Raw genomic sequence first — 15789 nt, forward strand, 5'->3', positions numbered from 1 at the left:
CGAAGAATTCAACCAAGTTATTGCACCCACTCCAGCGCGCACTACACCAACCTTCGCGCCCACTCCTGTGCGTGTTGCTCCGCCCCTGGCAACCGCTCCGCCCACTCTGCGCAACACTACACGTATGGAGCCCATTAGCGAGGAGGAAGTCGAGTCCCCAACCTCGCTACGCCTCGCCCTCGGCAGGGCAAGGGAGGTCGTCAACATTTCTGCCTGAGTACGCTTAGCTGCCGTGTGTTGTACCACTTTGCAAGATATGTGCATAGGCTGGGAGAAGTAGCCAGTTTGCGCATCATGTAGGATCTGGAGAAGTGCACTAGCCTTAATAACATGTCAGGATTAGGTACGCATATCCTGAGTGATGTATTGTATAATTACCGCCCGCGTGTAAGATATGTAATGAGCTGTCCTTCTCCGTGCGCAAGTCGATTTGTTTTTCTTAAGTAAGCTGAGTTATTTAATTCTATTTGCCAGCTTTATGCATTTTATGGATTTGTTTTTACGACTCTTTCCGCTTTTCTTATGGGTTTTACAAAATATATCCCCAGAGTGAAAAATGTCTCGTCCTTGGACTCGCTCCATGCCAATTCCATCAGAGGAAAATTATGATGCACAACCCAGCAACGAGTTCACTCAGGGACAGTCAAGCCAACCGGGAAATGAATCGGCACTTTCACAAATGTGCCGCCTTTATGAACAGAGTCAGCAACAACATCATGAAATAATGAACCAAGTCATCAACATGGGAAATCACCATGGACAGTATCAGCAACATTCCAAGTTATCTGAGCTACAGAAGACACGTCCTCAAACATTTTCTCACACTGACAAGCCTCTTGAAGCCGAGGACTGGCTTCGAGATATGGAGAGGAAATTAATTATTGCAAAATGTTCAGATCTCGAGAAAGTACTATATGCTCCACACTATCTCACAGGAGCAGCCGCATCGTGGTGGGAGAATTTTCTGCACATGCATCCCAACGAAAATGACATAACCTGGGATGATTTCAAGGAAGGTTTCCGTGGTGCACATATTCCTAAGAGTATTATGAAAATCAAGAAGAGAGAATTTGATGACCTCAAACAAAGGAACATGACAGTGTCAGATTACAACAGTCAATTTACCCTATTATCCCGCTACGCCAATGAGGAGCGTATGACTGAAATCAAGAAGACGGAGAAATTCCTTGACGGTCTGGCGCCCGCACTTAAATGCCAACTGGTCGTGCACACTTTTCCTGATTTTAAAACGCTGGTGGACAAGGCCATTACTCTGGAAAATGAGAGACGCAGTCTGGAAGATATCCGCAAGCGAAAAAGGGACCAGACTAATCACACTCGCAATCATCGAAGCAAGATAGATTTTAAAAAGGGTGGGACCCCCAAATTCCCATCCAATGTCTCACGCCCAATCAAGAATTTTCATGCAAGGGACAAGGAATTCACCTATCGCCCCGGCGTTACTTGTTACGCTTGTGGAGAAGAAGGGCATTATGCCAAACAGTGCCCCAAGCCAAGGAACTCAACCCCAAAGCCGAACAACGGCGGAAATAATTCAGCGCCCAAGCGAAACAATTTCAATCCCAACAATAACCACAGGAAGGGTCATCTGAACCATGTAACCAAAGAGGAGGCACAAAATGCTCCGGATATCGTACTCGGTATGTTTCCTGTCAACACAATACCTGCAATGGTTTTGTTTGATTCTGGAGCTTCTCACTCTTTCATCTCGAAAAGTTTTGCTTTGCAAAATAATTTTTCGATGCTTCCTTTGGAGAAATCCATAATAATCAAGTCCCCCGGGATTCAGCAAGTTTCTCAGAATTACTGTCAGAATGTGGTCATTGAGTTTGAAGGATTGGAGTTTTACGCAAATCTTATTGTATTGGAAAATAAAGGACTGGATGTCATCCTAGGGATGGATTGGCTAACCACCAATAAAGGTTTTATCGACTGTTTCAACAGGACCGTGATTCTCACACACCACCAAGGGAAGACAATAAGAGTATCAGCCAAGGAAGGAAAAAGACCCCGGCAACCGAGATTAAATAAGGTGGACGTTTCTGAGCTAAACAAGGTCCCAGTAGTGTGTGAATTTCCAGATGTATTCCCTGAAGAGCTGCCAGGCATGCCACCAGATCGAGAAATAGAATTCCGCATTGAGCTAGCACCAGGAACCACCCCCATATACAAGAAACCATACAGAATGGCACCATCCGAGTTGATCGAATTGAAGAAGCAAATAAAGGAATTACTGGATAAAGGATACATTCGGGCCAGCTCCTCACCTTGGGGATCACCAATTTTATTTGCCAAGAAAAAGGATGGAACACTGAGATTGTGTATCGACTATCGAGCACTTAACATGGTCACAGTCAAAAACAAATACCCGATGCCAAGGATAAACGATTTGTTTGATCAACTTGCTCAGGCCAAGGTATTCTCAAAAATTGACTTAAGGTCAGGATACCATCAATTGAAGGTACGAACGGAAGATATCCCCAAAACAGCCTTCACCTCCAGATATGGACTGTACGAATTCACAGTGATGCCATTTGGATTAACTAACGCCCCGGCATATTTTGTTCACCTTATGAACAAAGTATTTATGAAGTTTATGGACAAATTCGTCGTAATATTCATCGACGATATTCTGGTATACTCCAAAACACCAGAAGAGCATGCAGAACATCTCAGGATTGTACTAGGAGAGCTAAGGAAACACCAATTGTATGCCAAGTTCAGCAAGTGCGAATTTTGGCTAAGACAAGTAGGTTTTCTAGGCCATGTGCTGACTCAAGACGGTATAGCAGTGGACCCAAAGAAAGTCAAGGCCGTACTTGACTGGAAGTCACCAGCCAGCGTAACAGACATACGAAGTTTCTTGGGAATGGCAGGGTATTACCGCAGATTTATTGAAGGATTTTCCACCATATCCAAGCCTATGACACAGTTACTCAAGAAAGATAAGAAGTTTAAATGGACAGAAGCCTGCGAGAAAAGTTTCCAAGAGCTAAAGCGGAAATTAACAACAGCACCAGTATTAATTGTACCCGATATACACAAGAATTTTGAAGTATTTTGTGACGCATCCAGAAAGGGTCTCGGATGCATGTTGATGCAAGAAGGCAAGGTTGTCGCCTACGCTTCAAGGCAACTTCGCAAACACGAGGAAAATTATCCCACTCATGATTTAGAAATGGCAGCAGTTATTCATGCACTCAAGGAATGGAGGCATTTTCTACTTGGGAATCGATGTGAGATATATACGGATCACAAAAGCCTCAAATACATTTTTACGCAGTCAGAACTAAATTTACGGCAACGCCGCTGGTTAGAATTGGTAAAGGATTACGATGTTGGTATCCATTACCATCCAGGGAAAGCAAACGTAGTGGCCGATGCCCTGAGTCGGAACCCCAACTCCGACGGGAACTATCTGCACAGCTTGAGGCCCGAATTCCATCAAGAATTTGTCAAGCTCAACTTGATAATGGTAGCAGAACGCACCATATCAAACTTGGAAATACAACCACACCTTGTGGAGAAAATTAAAGAGGCTCAGTCCGGTCACCCCAGCATTGAAGGAATTAAAAGGAAGTTGAGTATGGGCAAGGCCTCGGAATTGGTCATAGACAATGAAGGAATATTATGGTACGGAGGAAGGCTATGCGTACCAAACATAGAAGACCTTAAACAGCAAGTTCTAACTGAAGCACACACCACTCCATATTCGATCCACCCTGGAGGAACCAAAATGTATAAGGATATTCAGGAAAGATTTTGGTGGCACAGTATGAAGAGGGACATAGCCGCTTTCATTGCATGTTGCGACTCATGTCAACGCATAAAAGCTGAACATCAGAGACCAGCCGGACTACTGCAACCTAACAAAATACCTGAGTGGAAATGGGATGAAATAGGGATGGATTTTATTGTCGGATTACCTCGGTCACGACACGGGAATGATGCCATATGGGTCATCACTGACAGGTTGACCAAAGTAGCACACTTTATTCCAGTGAAGACAACCTACACCACTCAGAGGCTTGCCAAGATTTATCTTTCCCGCATAGTCTGTCTGCACGGTGTCCCGAAGACTATAATTTCCGACAGAGGCACTCAGTTCGTCTCAAGATTTTGGGAGCAATTACAACAGGCTCTGGGAACCCAACTAGCCTTCAGTACCGCATACCATCCACAGACTAATGGACAAACAGAACGCGTAAACCAGGTTTTAGAAGACATGCTGAGAGCATGTGTCCTCACCTATGGAACCAGTTGGGAGGACAGCCTGCCATATGCCGAGTTCGCATACAACAACAGTTACCAGGCCAGCCTGCAAATGGCTCCTTTCGAAGCCCTATACGGAAGGAGATGTCGTACCCCGTTAAATTGGTCAGAGACCGGAGACAGCTGCATCTTCGGACCAGATATGCTCAGAGAAGCCGAGGAAAAAGTCAAGCTAATCAGGGACCGACTTAAGACCGCTCAAAGTCGACAGAAAAGTTATTATGATCAGAAACATCGTAGGGTCAGCTTCGAACCCGGTGAATTCGTATACTTGAGAGTATCCCCGATGAGAGGATTGCAACGGTTTAAGATTAAAGGAAAATTAGCACCAAGATTCATTGGACCATTTTGCATAGTGGCACGAAGAGGCACTGTAGCCTACCAGCTAGACTTACCCGAAGACTTGTCCGACATTCACGACGTGTTCCACGTCTCTCAATTAAGGAAGTGCGTAAGCAACCCAGAGAAACAAGTATCTCATGAGAACATTGACATACAGCCAGACCTCACTTATCGAGAACGTCCCATAAGAATATTAGAGGAGTCTGAAAGGAGGACCCGACAGAAAACCATCAAGTTTTTCAAAGTCCAGTGGAGCAATCACACCGACAGTGAAGCAACTTGGGAAAGCGAGGATTTTCTTCAGACAGAGCATCCACACTTATTTAAGGATCAGCTGAAATCTCGGGGACGAGATTTTTCCTAAGGGGGTAGGTGTTGTGACACTCCAAAATTTTTACTTTGGTTTTCAGCAAAAACTTTGTGGTTTTTGAAAAGAGGCCATTAAAAATTTTCCAGAAAACCTTCCTCTTAAAAAACTTTCTCTCCTTTGGCAAGGTTTTTATTCTTGCTTCAAACTTTGGTGTTTGACCTTTTGAAACTTCTTCTCTGTTGGTTCTCTCTCAAAATTATTTTGGGAGTTTAATCTTTTTCTTTTAAAAAGAAACTCCATGAAATTTGGGATTTTCATATCTTGGAACCACCATGACTTGGCATTTTTGCCCATGTGGTAAAACCCCTCCAAAAACCTCCCCTACACCTTGTGATCAACCTAAATTCTCTGTCCCAACTAATCCAAACTGGTTTTGGATTTTTATTCTAATTATTTTTCCCCTCATTTCAATTCTGAAAATTATTTGGAGCCTGAGAGATTTTCAAAGCAAGTGCCCTATTGCATTTGAGTTTTGACCTCAAACCAATTCTCCTGGATTGTCCTTAGCATCCATAACTCAGAACCATCTTGATCCACTCCTCCTCTTTTCAAAATTTTCAAAATTCAGTCTCTGCAAGTTTGGACCAGATTTGCCAAATTTGGTGAAATTCATATCTACACTCCTCCAAAAATTCCACCAAAATTCAGGCAGCCTATTTGAGCAATGAGAAGCCACTCCACCAAAAATCAGCTCAAGGAAAAATCCCTACATGCCTGGATCATTCTGTCGAACACCTTGCATGCACTGTTTTCCTTACACTTTCAGAAATTCAGTTAAATTCAGTTTTTAGTTTCGACAGTTTCAGTCACGCGGCCACAGTGCACTTGGCACGTTGCTCGCGGCCTCGCTTGCTTGTCCGAAGCTTCACACGCGCACTTGGCGCGACCCTGGCGTTGGTGGCGCCCTGGCCCGCCTGCGCCGGCGTGTCTTGCGGCGGCCGGCTCCCCGTAACGGCCGACAGGGAGGAGAACGGCGGCGCAACGCCGTTCGGCACCGCCCAAATCCTCTGGTGGCTCCGCGTGGCCTTCTCCGTGCCAGCGCACGCATGCGGCACCGTCGCCATGGCGCAGCACGCAGGGAGCGCGCTCTCTGCCGCCGACGGGCCCGCGCCACCCCGTTCCGTCGAGCTCGACCCAAACACCCAAACCCCGGCCTGTTTAGCACTAAAACGGACCCATTGAACCTCCGTGATGACGCTCGACTCCCTAACCACCCCGACCGAGCACTGCGCCACCGTAATCGCTCGCCGGAAATCTCCGTTCACGGCAACCGCCTCGGGCCGCCTATAAAAAGGGCCCCGAGCTCACCCTCGTGCACGCAGCATCACCACTCCTCACCAAAGCCCCGCCAGGCCACTAGGGGGACCTCGAGGAGGTCTCCTTCCCCAGCCCCGGCCGCCCCGATCCGCCTCGGCCTCCAGCTCGATTCACTTCGGTGAGGCCACCTCCGGCGCCCAAACCTCGTCCGTAGCCCTCTCTTGCACCCAGTAGTCTAACCCCCACCTCAATTGAATCTTTGCAGCCCTCTCCGACGAGCTCCATCCACGCCCGAACCACCGTCCGCCGGAGTTGAGACCGCCGTCGACGTGGGGCTCACCGGCGACCAACACCACCACCCACCGTTGCGGAAGGACACGGTGAGCACATTGGTAACCTCTGATCCCCATGCCTCGCCGTGGATCACCGCCGGCGACCACAGCAGCTCTCGGGCGCCGACGAGCCTCGTCCCTCCCATTTGAAAATTTAAACATGACAAGTGGGACCCGCTGTCAGCCTCTCTGTCCTTTCTAAACGAAGCGTTATCTGAAAATGCCTTCTGCCAAATGCGTTTTCTCTTCGGGCTGGCGTAGTCGCTACCGAAGCGTTTTCTGTTTTTATAAACTAGCCCCTGGAAATCTTCTGTTTCATTACAGATAAGTCCCTGGACAAAAACCCTTATAACTTTTAATCAGAAAAGTATTTTTGATTGATTCTTTTTCTGTTCTCTTTAAAATTTTGTCTAGTTTTTTATCAGTTTTATTTGAAAAATATTTGGTTTACCTTCTGTGCACTCCTTGGTATTTACGTTAGCGCATATATTTTCTTTAAACCGTAGATACCGAAGGAGGTGACGGAGCCGCGAACTTCACCGAGCTAGGCTCCGACTACTCTGAACCAGGCAAGCATGTTTGAACTTTTGATATGATGAGTGTCTCGGCATGTTTTGCATTTAGTTAGTTTCATGGCATGTTGGTAAGCATACCGATGAACATTATTTTTATGTGATAATAAGGTGAGTGAGTTCAATGATCCATACGTGGATGAATGTGAATATGAATGGCCATGTGTTGGCATGAGGATGGGTACGATGGCAGTGTTGTAGCATGCCAGTCTTACGCCAGACTATGTGACTTCAGTGTCAAACCATATCGGTCCAGTACCTATCATTTCCTTCCTTGTACTACCACATGTTTTCAGCAAGGAATATGGTTTAGTAAGTTGCAAACCACTTTCATGGTACACACCAAAGAGGAGAGGCCGTGATGATGGTTCCATGGCCCTGGATTAAAGCCAGTCATCCGGTCAGGGGGCATGGGTGTTTCCGGTTGGGACCGAGAGGGGGGCACCCCTTAGAGCGCACGTATATAAATTTGATCCCATGCTATTCGAGATTGTGATCTCCCCGTCTCAAAAGTTTTTCTTGGACGATGACTAGGGTGATTCCTAGCATCGAGAGGTAGGATGACGGCGACGTTAGGAAGTCCGGAGACGCCGGCGGGGGCCTCGGGAAGAGTTATCTTTTCTGCTTAACGGCCTGCCAACCCTGGAAACGGTTCAACCGGAGGTAGGGTCCAGTGGCCGGAAGAGCACCGCACGTCGCGCGGTGTCCGGTGCGCCCCCGGCGGCCCATGAAAATCCGGAGGACCGAGTACCGTTCACGCCCGGTCGTACTCATAACCGCATCAGGTCTCCAAGGTGAACAGCCTCTGGCCAATGGAACAATGTAGGCAAGGGAAGTCGGCAAAACGGATCCGTAACTTCGGGAAAAGGATTGGCTCTGAGGACTGGGCTCGGGGGTCCCGGCCCCGAACCCGTCGGCTGTCGGCGGATTGCTCGAGCTGCTCACGCGGCGAGAGCGGGTCGCCGCGTGCCGGCCGGGGGACGGACCGGGAATCGCCCCTTCGGGGGCTTTCCCCAAGCATGAAACAGTCGACTCAGAACTGGTACGGACAAGGGGAATCCGACTGTTTAATTAAAACAAAGCATTGCGATGGTCCTCGCGGATGCTGACGCAATGTGATTTCTGCCCAGTGCTCTGAATGTCAAAGTGAAGAAATTCAACCAAGCGCGGGTAAACGGCGGGAGTAACTATGACTCTCTTAAGGTAGCCAAATGCCTCGTCATCTAATTAGTGACCGGTTAGCTGTGTTTTCTTCCGAAATACCATAAACGGAACTAGTCCTTCGTGACTACGGAAATCCGTGGACTGTGGGAAAAATTTTGTACAAACTCTGCAGAGTCATATATTCCTCCAAATCATCTCTTCCATGTCAAGTTTCGTTCCATTTTATCCTAATCAATTGTCAGCTTTGATGACAGAGACTCCGGTGAATCGCATGAGTGCTAAGTCCGATTGAATGATTATCCCTGTGGATGGACTAACCCGTTTATTCTCATGGATTGAATGTTTATTATGAGTATTGTTTACTGGTGAATTTAAAGCCCTTTCTGCGATGTCGCTCAGACGTCCGACTGTGGCATTTCTTTTAAAGCCCTTTATGCGATGTCGCTCAGACGTCCGACTGTGGCATTTCTTTTAAAGCCCTTTTTGTGATGTCGCTCAGACGTCCGACTGTGGTATTTCTTTTAAAGCCCTTTATGTGGTGTCGCTAAGACGCCCGACTGTGGCATCATTTTTCCTTATTTTTATTTGTTCACCTTTCGAGGCGTCGCTTCAGACACCCGATGGGTCTTCATTTGTGTTTTGTTGGGATTTCAGGCGGACTACCGCCGTTTCCCCTTTTTCTTACCCCATTATGCTAATTTTATTTTAATGTGCCTTGCTGAATTAATCATGTCGCATACATGCATGCATTTATTATATCTTACGTCCGAACTGTCTTGCGAGTACTTTCAAAGTACTCACTGGCTTGTTGATTTGGCCAGATGCTGACGAAGGCGATCTCATGGATGAAGAGTTCGATAGCGAGTCCGACACTTAGAGGAGTCCCAGTCAGTCTCGTGCGACCCTGGATTTGGTCACTGTTTTATATCCGCTTCCGCTACCAAATAAACTTATCGAGCCTCACCTCGACGTTCGATGAAATGATATTCTTAGAGTCTTGTATTTCCCTTCCCGCTGTGTTTTTCCACTACCAACCTACCCATGAGTCAGTAGTATGTCTCCACACCATTGTGTCCTGTCCGCCATTATGTATGATTATTGGCGTGCTTGTAATAATTTGGTTGAGCGACCGCAGTTCAACCCTGTAATATATTTATGCTACTGGCTTGATGTATCAAGAAATTGTCTACCAGTGAGGAGGATTTCTCTCATACTGGACTCAAAAGACTGGTTTATCAATAAATATTTTTATTGGAAAACCGGCCGTGACAATAGAGTAACCATTATTCTCCTTAAATGAATAACCGTATTGCGATAGACATAATCCAATCATGTCTATGCTCAACGCAAACTCCAAATGACAATTATTCAGGTTTAATACTAATCTTGATGGTAGAGGGAGCGTGCGATGTTTGATGACATCAAACTTGGAAACACTTCCAACACATATCGTCAGCTCACCTTCAGCTAGTCTCCGTTTATTCCTTAGCTCTTTTATTTCGAGTTACTAACACTTAGCAACCGAACCGGTATCTTAATACCCTGGTGCTACTAGGAGTACTAGTAAAGTACACATTAACTTAATGTATATCCAATATACTTCTATTGACCTTGCCAGCCTTCTCATCTACCAAGTATCTAGGGTAATTCTGCTCCAGTGGCTGTTCCCCTTATTACAGAAGCACTTAGTCTCGGGTTTGGGTTCAACCTTGGGTTTCTTCACTAGAGCAGCAGTTGATTTGCCGTTTCATGAGGTATCCCTTCTTGCCCTTGCCCTTCTTGAAACTAGTGGTTTCACCAACCATCAACAATTGATGCTCCTTCTTGATTTCTACTTTCGCGGTGTCAAACATCGCGAATACCTCAAGGATCATCATATCTATCCCTGATATGTTATAGTTCATCACGAAGCTCTAGCAGCTTGGTGGCAATGACTTTGGAGAAACATCACTATCTCATCTGGAAGATCAACTCCCACTCAATTCAAGTGATTGTTGCACTTCAGACAATCTGAGCACAAGCTCAACGATTGAGCTTTTCTCCCTTAGTTTGAAGGCTAAGAAAATCGTCGGAGGTCTTATACCTCTTAACGTGGGCACGGGCCTGAAATCCCAATTTCAGCCCTCGAAACATATCATATGTTCCGCGACGTTTCGAAAAACATCTTTGGTGCCTCAACTCTAAACCGTTTAACTGAACTATCACGTAGTTATGAAAACGTGTATGTCCGATGTTCGCAACATCCACAAATGACGTTTGGGGTTCAGCACACTGAGCGGTGCATTAAGGACATAAGCTTTCTTCTGTCCGCATAATCGCTACTGTCAACTTTCAACTATATTTTTCTCTAGGAACATATCCAAACAGTGGAACTAAAACGCGAGCTTACGACATAATTGCAAAGGTCTTTTGACTATGTTCAGGATAATTAAGTTCATCTTATGAACTCCCACTCAGATAGACATCCCTCTAGTCATCTAAGTGATTACATGATCCGAGTCAACTAGGCCGTGTCCGATCATCACATGAGAGACTAGTCATCATCGGTGAACATCTTCATGTTGATCGTATCCACTATACGACTCATGCTCGACCTTTCGGTCTCTTGTGTTCCGAGGCCATGTCTGTACATGCTAGGCTCGTCAAGTCAACCTAAGTGTTTCGCGTGTGTAAATCTGGCTTACACCCGTTGTATGTGAACGTAAGAATCTATCACACCCAATCATCACGTGGTGCTTCGAAACGATGAACTTTCACAACGGTGCACAGTTAGGGGGAACACTTTCTTGAAATTTTAATGAGGGATCATCTTATTTACTACCGTTGTTCTAAGCAAATAAGATGCATAAACATGATAAACATCACATGCAATCAAATAGTGACATGATATGGCCAATATCATTTTGCTCCTTTTGATCTCCATCTTCGGGGCTCCATGATCATCATCTTCACCGGCATGACACCATGATCTCCATCATCATGATCTCCATCATCGTGTCTCCATGAAGTTGTCTCGCCAACTTATTACTTCTACTACTATGGCTACCGGTTAGCAATAAAGTAAAGTAATTACATGGCGTTGTTCAATGACACGCAGGTCATACAACAAATAAAGACAACTCCTATGGCTCCTGCCGGTTGTCATACTCATCGACATGCAAGTCGTGATTCCTATTACAAGAACATGATCAATCTCATACATCACATATCATTCATCACATTCTTCTTGGCCATATCACATCACATAGCATACCCTGCAAAAATAAGTTAGACGTCCTCTAATTGTTGTTTGCATGTTTTACGTGGCTGCTATGGGTTTCTAGCAAGAACGTTTCTTACCTACGCAAAACCACAACGTGATATGCTAATTGCTATTTACCCTTCATAATGACCCTTTTCATCAAATCCGTTCCGACTAAAGTGGGAGAGACTGGCACCCGCTAGCCACCTTATGCACCAAGTGCATGTCAGTCAGTGGAACCTGTCTCACGTAAGAGTACGTGTAAGGTTGGTCCGGGCCGCTTCATCCCACGATGCCGCCGAATCAAGATTGGACTAGTAACGGTAAGCATATTGAACAACATCAACGCCCACAACTACTTTGTGTTCTACTCGTGCAAAGAATCTACACATAGACCTAGCTCTGATACCACTGTTGGGGAACGTAGCAGAAATTCAAAATTTTCTTACCTTTCACCAAGATCTATCTATGGAGAAACCAGCAACGAGGGGAAGGAGAGTGCATCTACATACCCTTGTAGATCGCTAAGCGGAAGCGTTCAAGAGAACGGGGTTGAAGGAGTCGTACTCATCGTGATCCAAATCACCGGAGATCCTAGTGCCGAACGGACGGCACCTCCGCGTTCAACACACGTACAGCCCGGGGACGTCTCCTCCTTCTTGATCCAGCAAGGGGAGAGGAGAAGTTGAGGGAGAGCTCCGGCAGCACGATGGCGTGGTGGTGGAGCTTGCAGTTCTCCGACAGGGCTTCGCCAAGCACTACGGAGGAGGAGGAGGTGTTGGGGAGGGAGAGGGCTGCGCCAGGGGCAAGGGTGAAGCTCCCATGTGCCTCCCCACTATATATAGGGGTGGAGGGGGCTGGTTTCTTTCCCTCCAAGTCCATTGGGGCGTTGGCAAAGGTGGGAGGAAAGAAATCCCATCATTTCCTTCCCCACCGATTGTTATCCCCCCTTTTTAGGGATCTTGATCTTATCCCTTCGGGATATGATCTTATTCCTTCTAAGGGGGGATCTTGGTGGGCCTTGACCAGGGATGTGGGGCCTTTCCCCCACTACCCACTTTCATATGGGTCCCCCCATGCAGGTGGGCCCCACTCCAGAACCTTCTAGAACCTTCCCGGTACAATACCGAAAAATCCCGAACATTTTCTGGTGGCCAAAATAGGACTTCCCATATATAAATCTTTACCTCCGGACCATTCCGGAACTCCTCATGACGTTCGGGATCTCATCCGGGACTCCGAACAACATTCGGTAACTGCACACTAATTCCCATAACAATTCTAGCGTCACCGAACCTTAAGTGTGTAGACTCTACGGGTTCGGGAATCATGCAGACATGACCGAGACAGCTCTCTGGCGAATAACCAACAGCGGGATCTGGATACCCATGTTGGCTCCCACATGTTGCACGATGATCTCATCGGATGAACCATGATGTCAAGGATTCAAGCAATCCCGTATATAATTCCCTTTGTCTAGCGGTATTGTACTTGCCCGAGATTAGATCGTCGGTATGCCGATACCTTGTTCAATCTCGTTACCAGCAAGTCTCTTTACTCGTTTGGTAACACATCATCCCGTGATCAACCCCTTGGTCACATTGTGCACATTATGATGATGTCCTACCGAGTGGGCCCAGAGATACATTTCCGTCAACCGGAGTGACAAATCCCAGTCTCGATTCGTGCCAACCCAACAGACACTTTCGGAGATACCTGTAGTGCACCTTTATAGCCACCCAGTTACGTTGTGATGTTTGGTACACCCAAAGCATTCCTACGGTATCCGGGAGTTGCACAATCTCATGGTCTAAGGAAATGATACTTGACATTAGAAAAGCTTTAGCATACGAACTACACGATCTTTGTGCTAGGCTTAGGATTGGGTCTTGTCCATCACATCATTCTCCTAATGATGTGATCCCATTATCAACGACATCCAATGTCCATGGTCAGGAAACCGTAACCATCTATTGATCAACGAGCTAGTCATCTAGAGGCTTACTAGGGACTTGGTGTTGTCTATGTACCCACACATGTATCTGAGTTTCCTATCAATACAATTATAGCATGGATAATAAACGATTGTCATGAACAAGGAAATATAATAATAATAACTAATTTATTATTGCCTCTAGGGCATATTTCCAACAGCCCTTCGGACTAAAAAATGGTGGGGCCACTTACCAACGTATGATTCAAACATGCTTGGAAAAACAAATCGGCAAAATAGTCGAAGCATATGTGGACGATGTTGTCATCAAGACAAAGCACGTCGAAACACTAGTCGACGATCTCCGCCTCACCTTTGAAAACCTCCGGACTTATGACATACGGCTAAATCCGGAGAAATGTGTCTTCGGCATTCTAGCCGGAAAATTACTAGGGTTCATTGTTTCCCATAGAGGAATCAAAGCAAACCCAGCTAAGATAATAGCCTCGTCACAATTGGCTATACCAACCGAGCTAAAGCATGTCCAAAAACTAGCAGGGTGCGTCGTGGCCTTGAGCCGCTTCATCTCCAGATTTGGAGAAAAAGCATTACCACTCTACAAGATACTAAGATGCACTGGTAGCTTTGAATGGACAAATGCTGCCACAACTGGATTAGAATAAATCAAGGCCCTACTCGCAAGCAACCCAATCCTATCCGCCCCAGGCGTTGGCGAGCCTATGTTGCTGTATAGCTCGGCAACCAACCAGGTATTCAGTGCCGCGGCCGTAGTCGCTGTTGAACGAGGGGAAGAGGGACATAAATTCCCCACTCAAAAGCCAGTCTATTACGTATCGGAGGTCCTTACACCATGCAAATCCCGATACCCCCACTATAAAAAGATAGCCTATACGATCTTCATGGCATCTTGAAAACTATGACACTATTTTCATGAGTGTTCAATCACAGTGGAATCGGAAGTACCACTTAACGACATTATTAACAACAGGGACACCACTGGCCACATAGCCAAATGGGCCATCAAACTTTTACCATTTGAAATAGCATACAAGCCACGCCGGGCTATTAAATCTTAGCTGTCGACCGACTTTGTCGCCGAATGGACGGAAGCCGAACTCCCTAAAGAGTATAGTTCATACTCCAACTGGACCATGTACTTTGACGGTTCCAAAATGCTAGTCGGACTGGGGGATGGCTTCATCTTGACATGCCCCACCGGGGACACAGTCCGCTACATATTACAAATCATGTATATGGACTCCAACAATGCAGCCGAATACGAGGCGCTCCTACACGGTCTTCTCATGGTTGTCTCCATGGGTATACAACGCCTCGAGGTGCATGGCGATTCAAACCTCGCAATATCCTAGGTCAATGGAGTGTTTGACGCAAAGGACCCAAAAATGGCAGCATACCGAAACACCGTATTAAAAAAATCAGCTCGGTTCGAGGGACTTGAATTACATCACGTCGCTCGAGACAGTAACCAGGCAGCCGACATCCTTGCTCGCATGGGCGCTAAGCACGACCCTATCCCACCTAACACCTTTGTGGAAAGGCTTTTCAAGCCATTCGTAGTATGGCAGGGTGAGAGCAGTAAATCTAGTACGGACCTGGTCACACCCCCAGCAGTCGAACACAAGACAGATACCATCGGGGGATCGGATATAGAAGTAACACCCTCCGCTCATGAAACCATGGCTGTTATTGCTCCATGGACCGAACCCTTCTTGGCCTACCTAATAGGCAGGATCTTCCCGACGATCAGAATGAAGCCCGTTGCATAGTTCGGCGCTCTAAAGCCTTTAAAGTGCAAGAGGGTGAACTATACAAAAAGGGCACTACCGGAGTCCTTGAAAGGTGCATCTCCGAAGAAGAGGGACGACAACTATTGGCAGAAATACATGCTAGTCTGGGCGGTCATCATGCTGCAGCTCGGGCTCTCGTAAGCAAAGCTTTCACGACAGGTTTTTTCTGGCCAGCGGGCCGGGCAGACGCACAGGCCCTTGTCCAACGTTGTGTGGGTTGTCAGCTTTTTGCCAACCAAAGTCATATGCCTCCTACTGCCTTAAGAACAATCCCCATTACCTGGCCCTTCGCAGTCTAGGGGCTTGATATGGTCGGTCCCCTTAAAGGGGGTAGCCATAAAAAGAAATATTTACTGGTGATGGTCGATGAATTCACTAAATGTATAGAGGTCAAACCAGTAAAAACATTTGAAGCAGGGCCAATCATTGATTTTATATCCGGCGTGGTGCATCGTT

Source organism: Triticum aestivum, chromosome 7B (assembly GCF_018294505.1).
Source record: "Triticum aestivum cultivar Chinese Spring chromosome 7B, IWGSC CS RefSeq v2.1, whole genome shotgun sequence".
NCBI lineage: Eukaryota > Viridiplantae > Streptophyta > Magnoliopsida > Poales > Poaceae > Triticum > Triticum aestivum.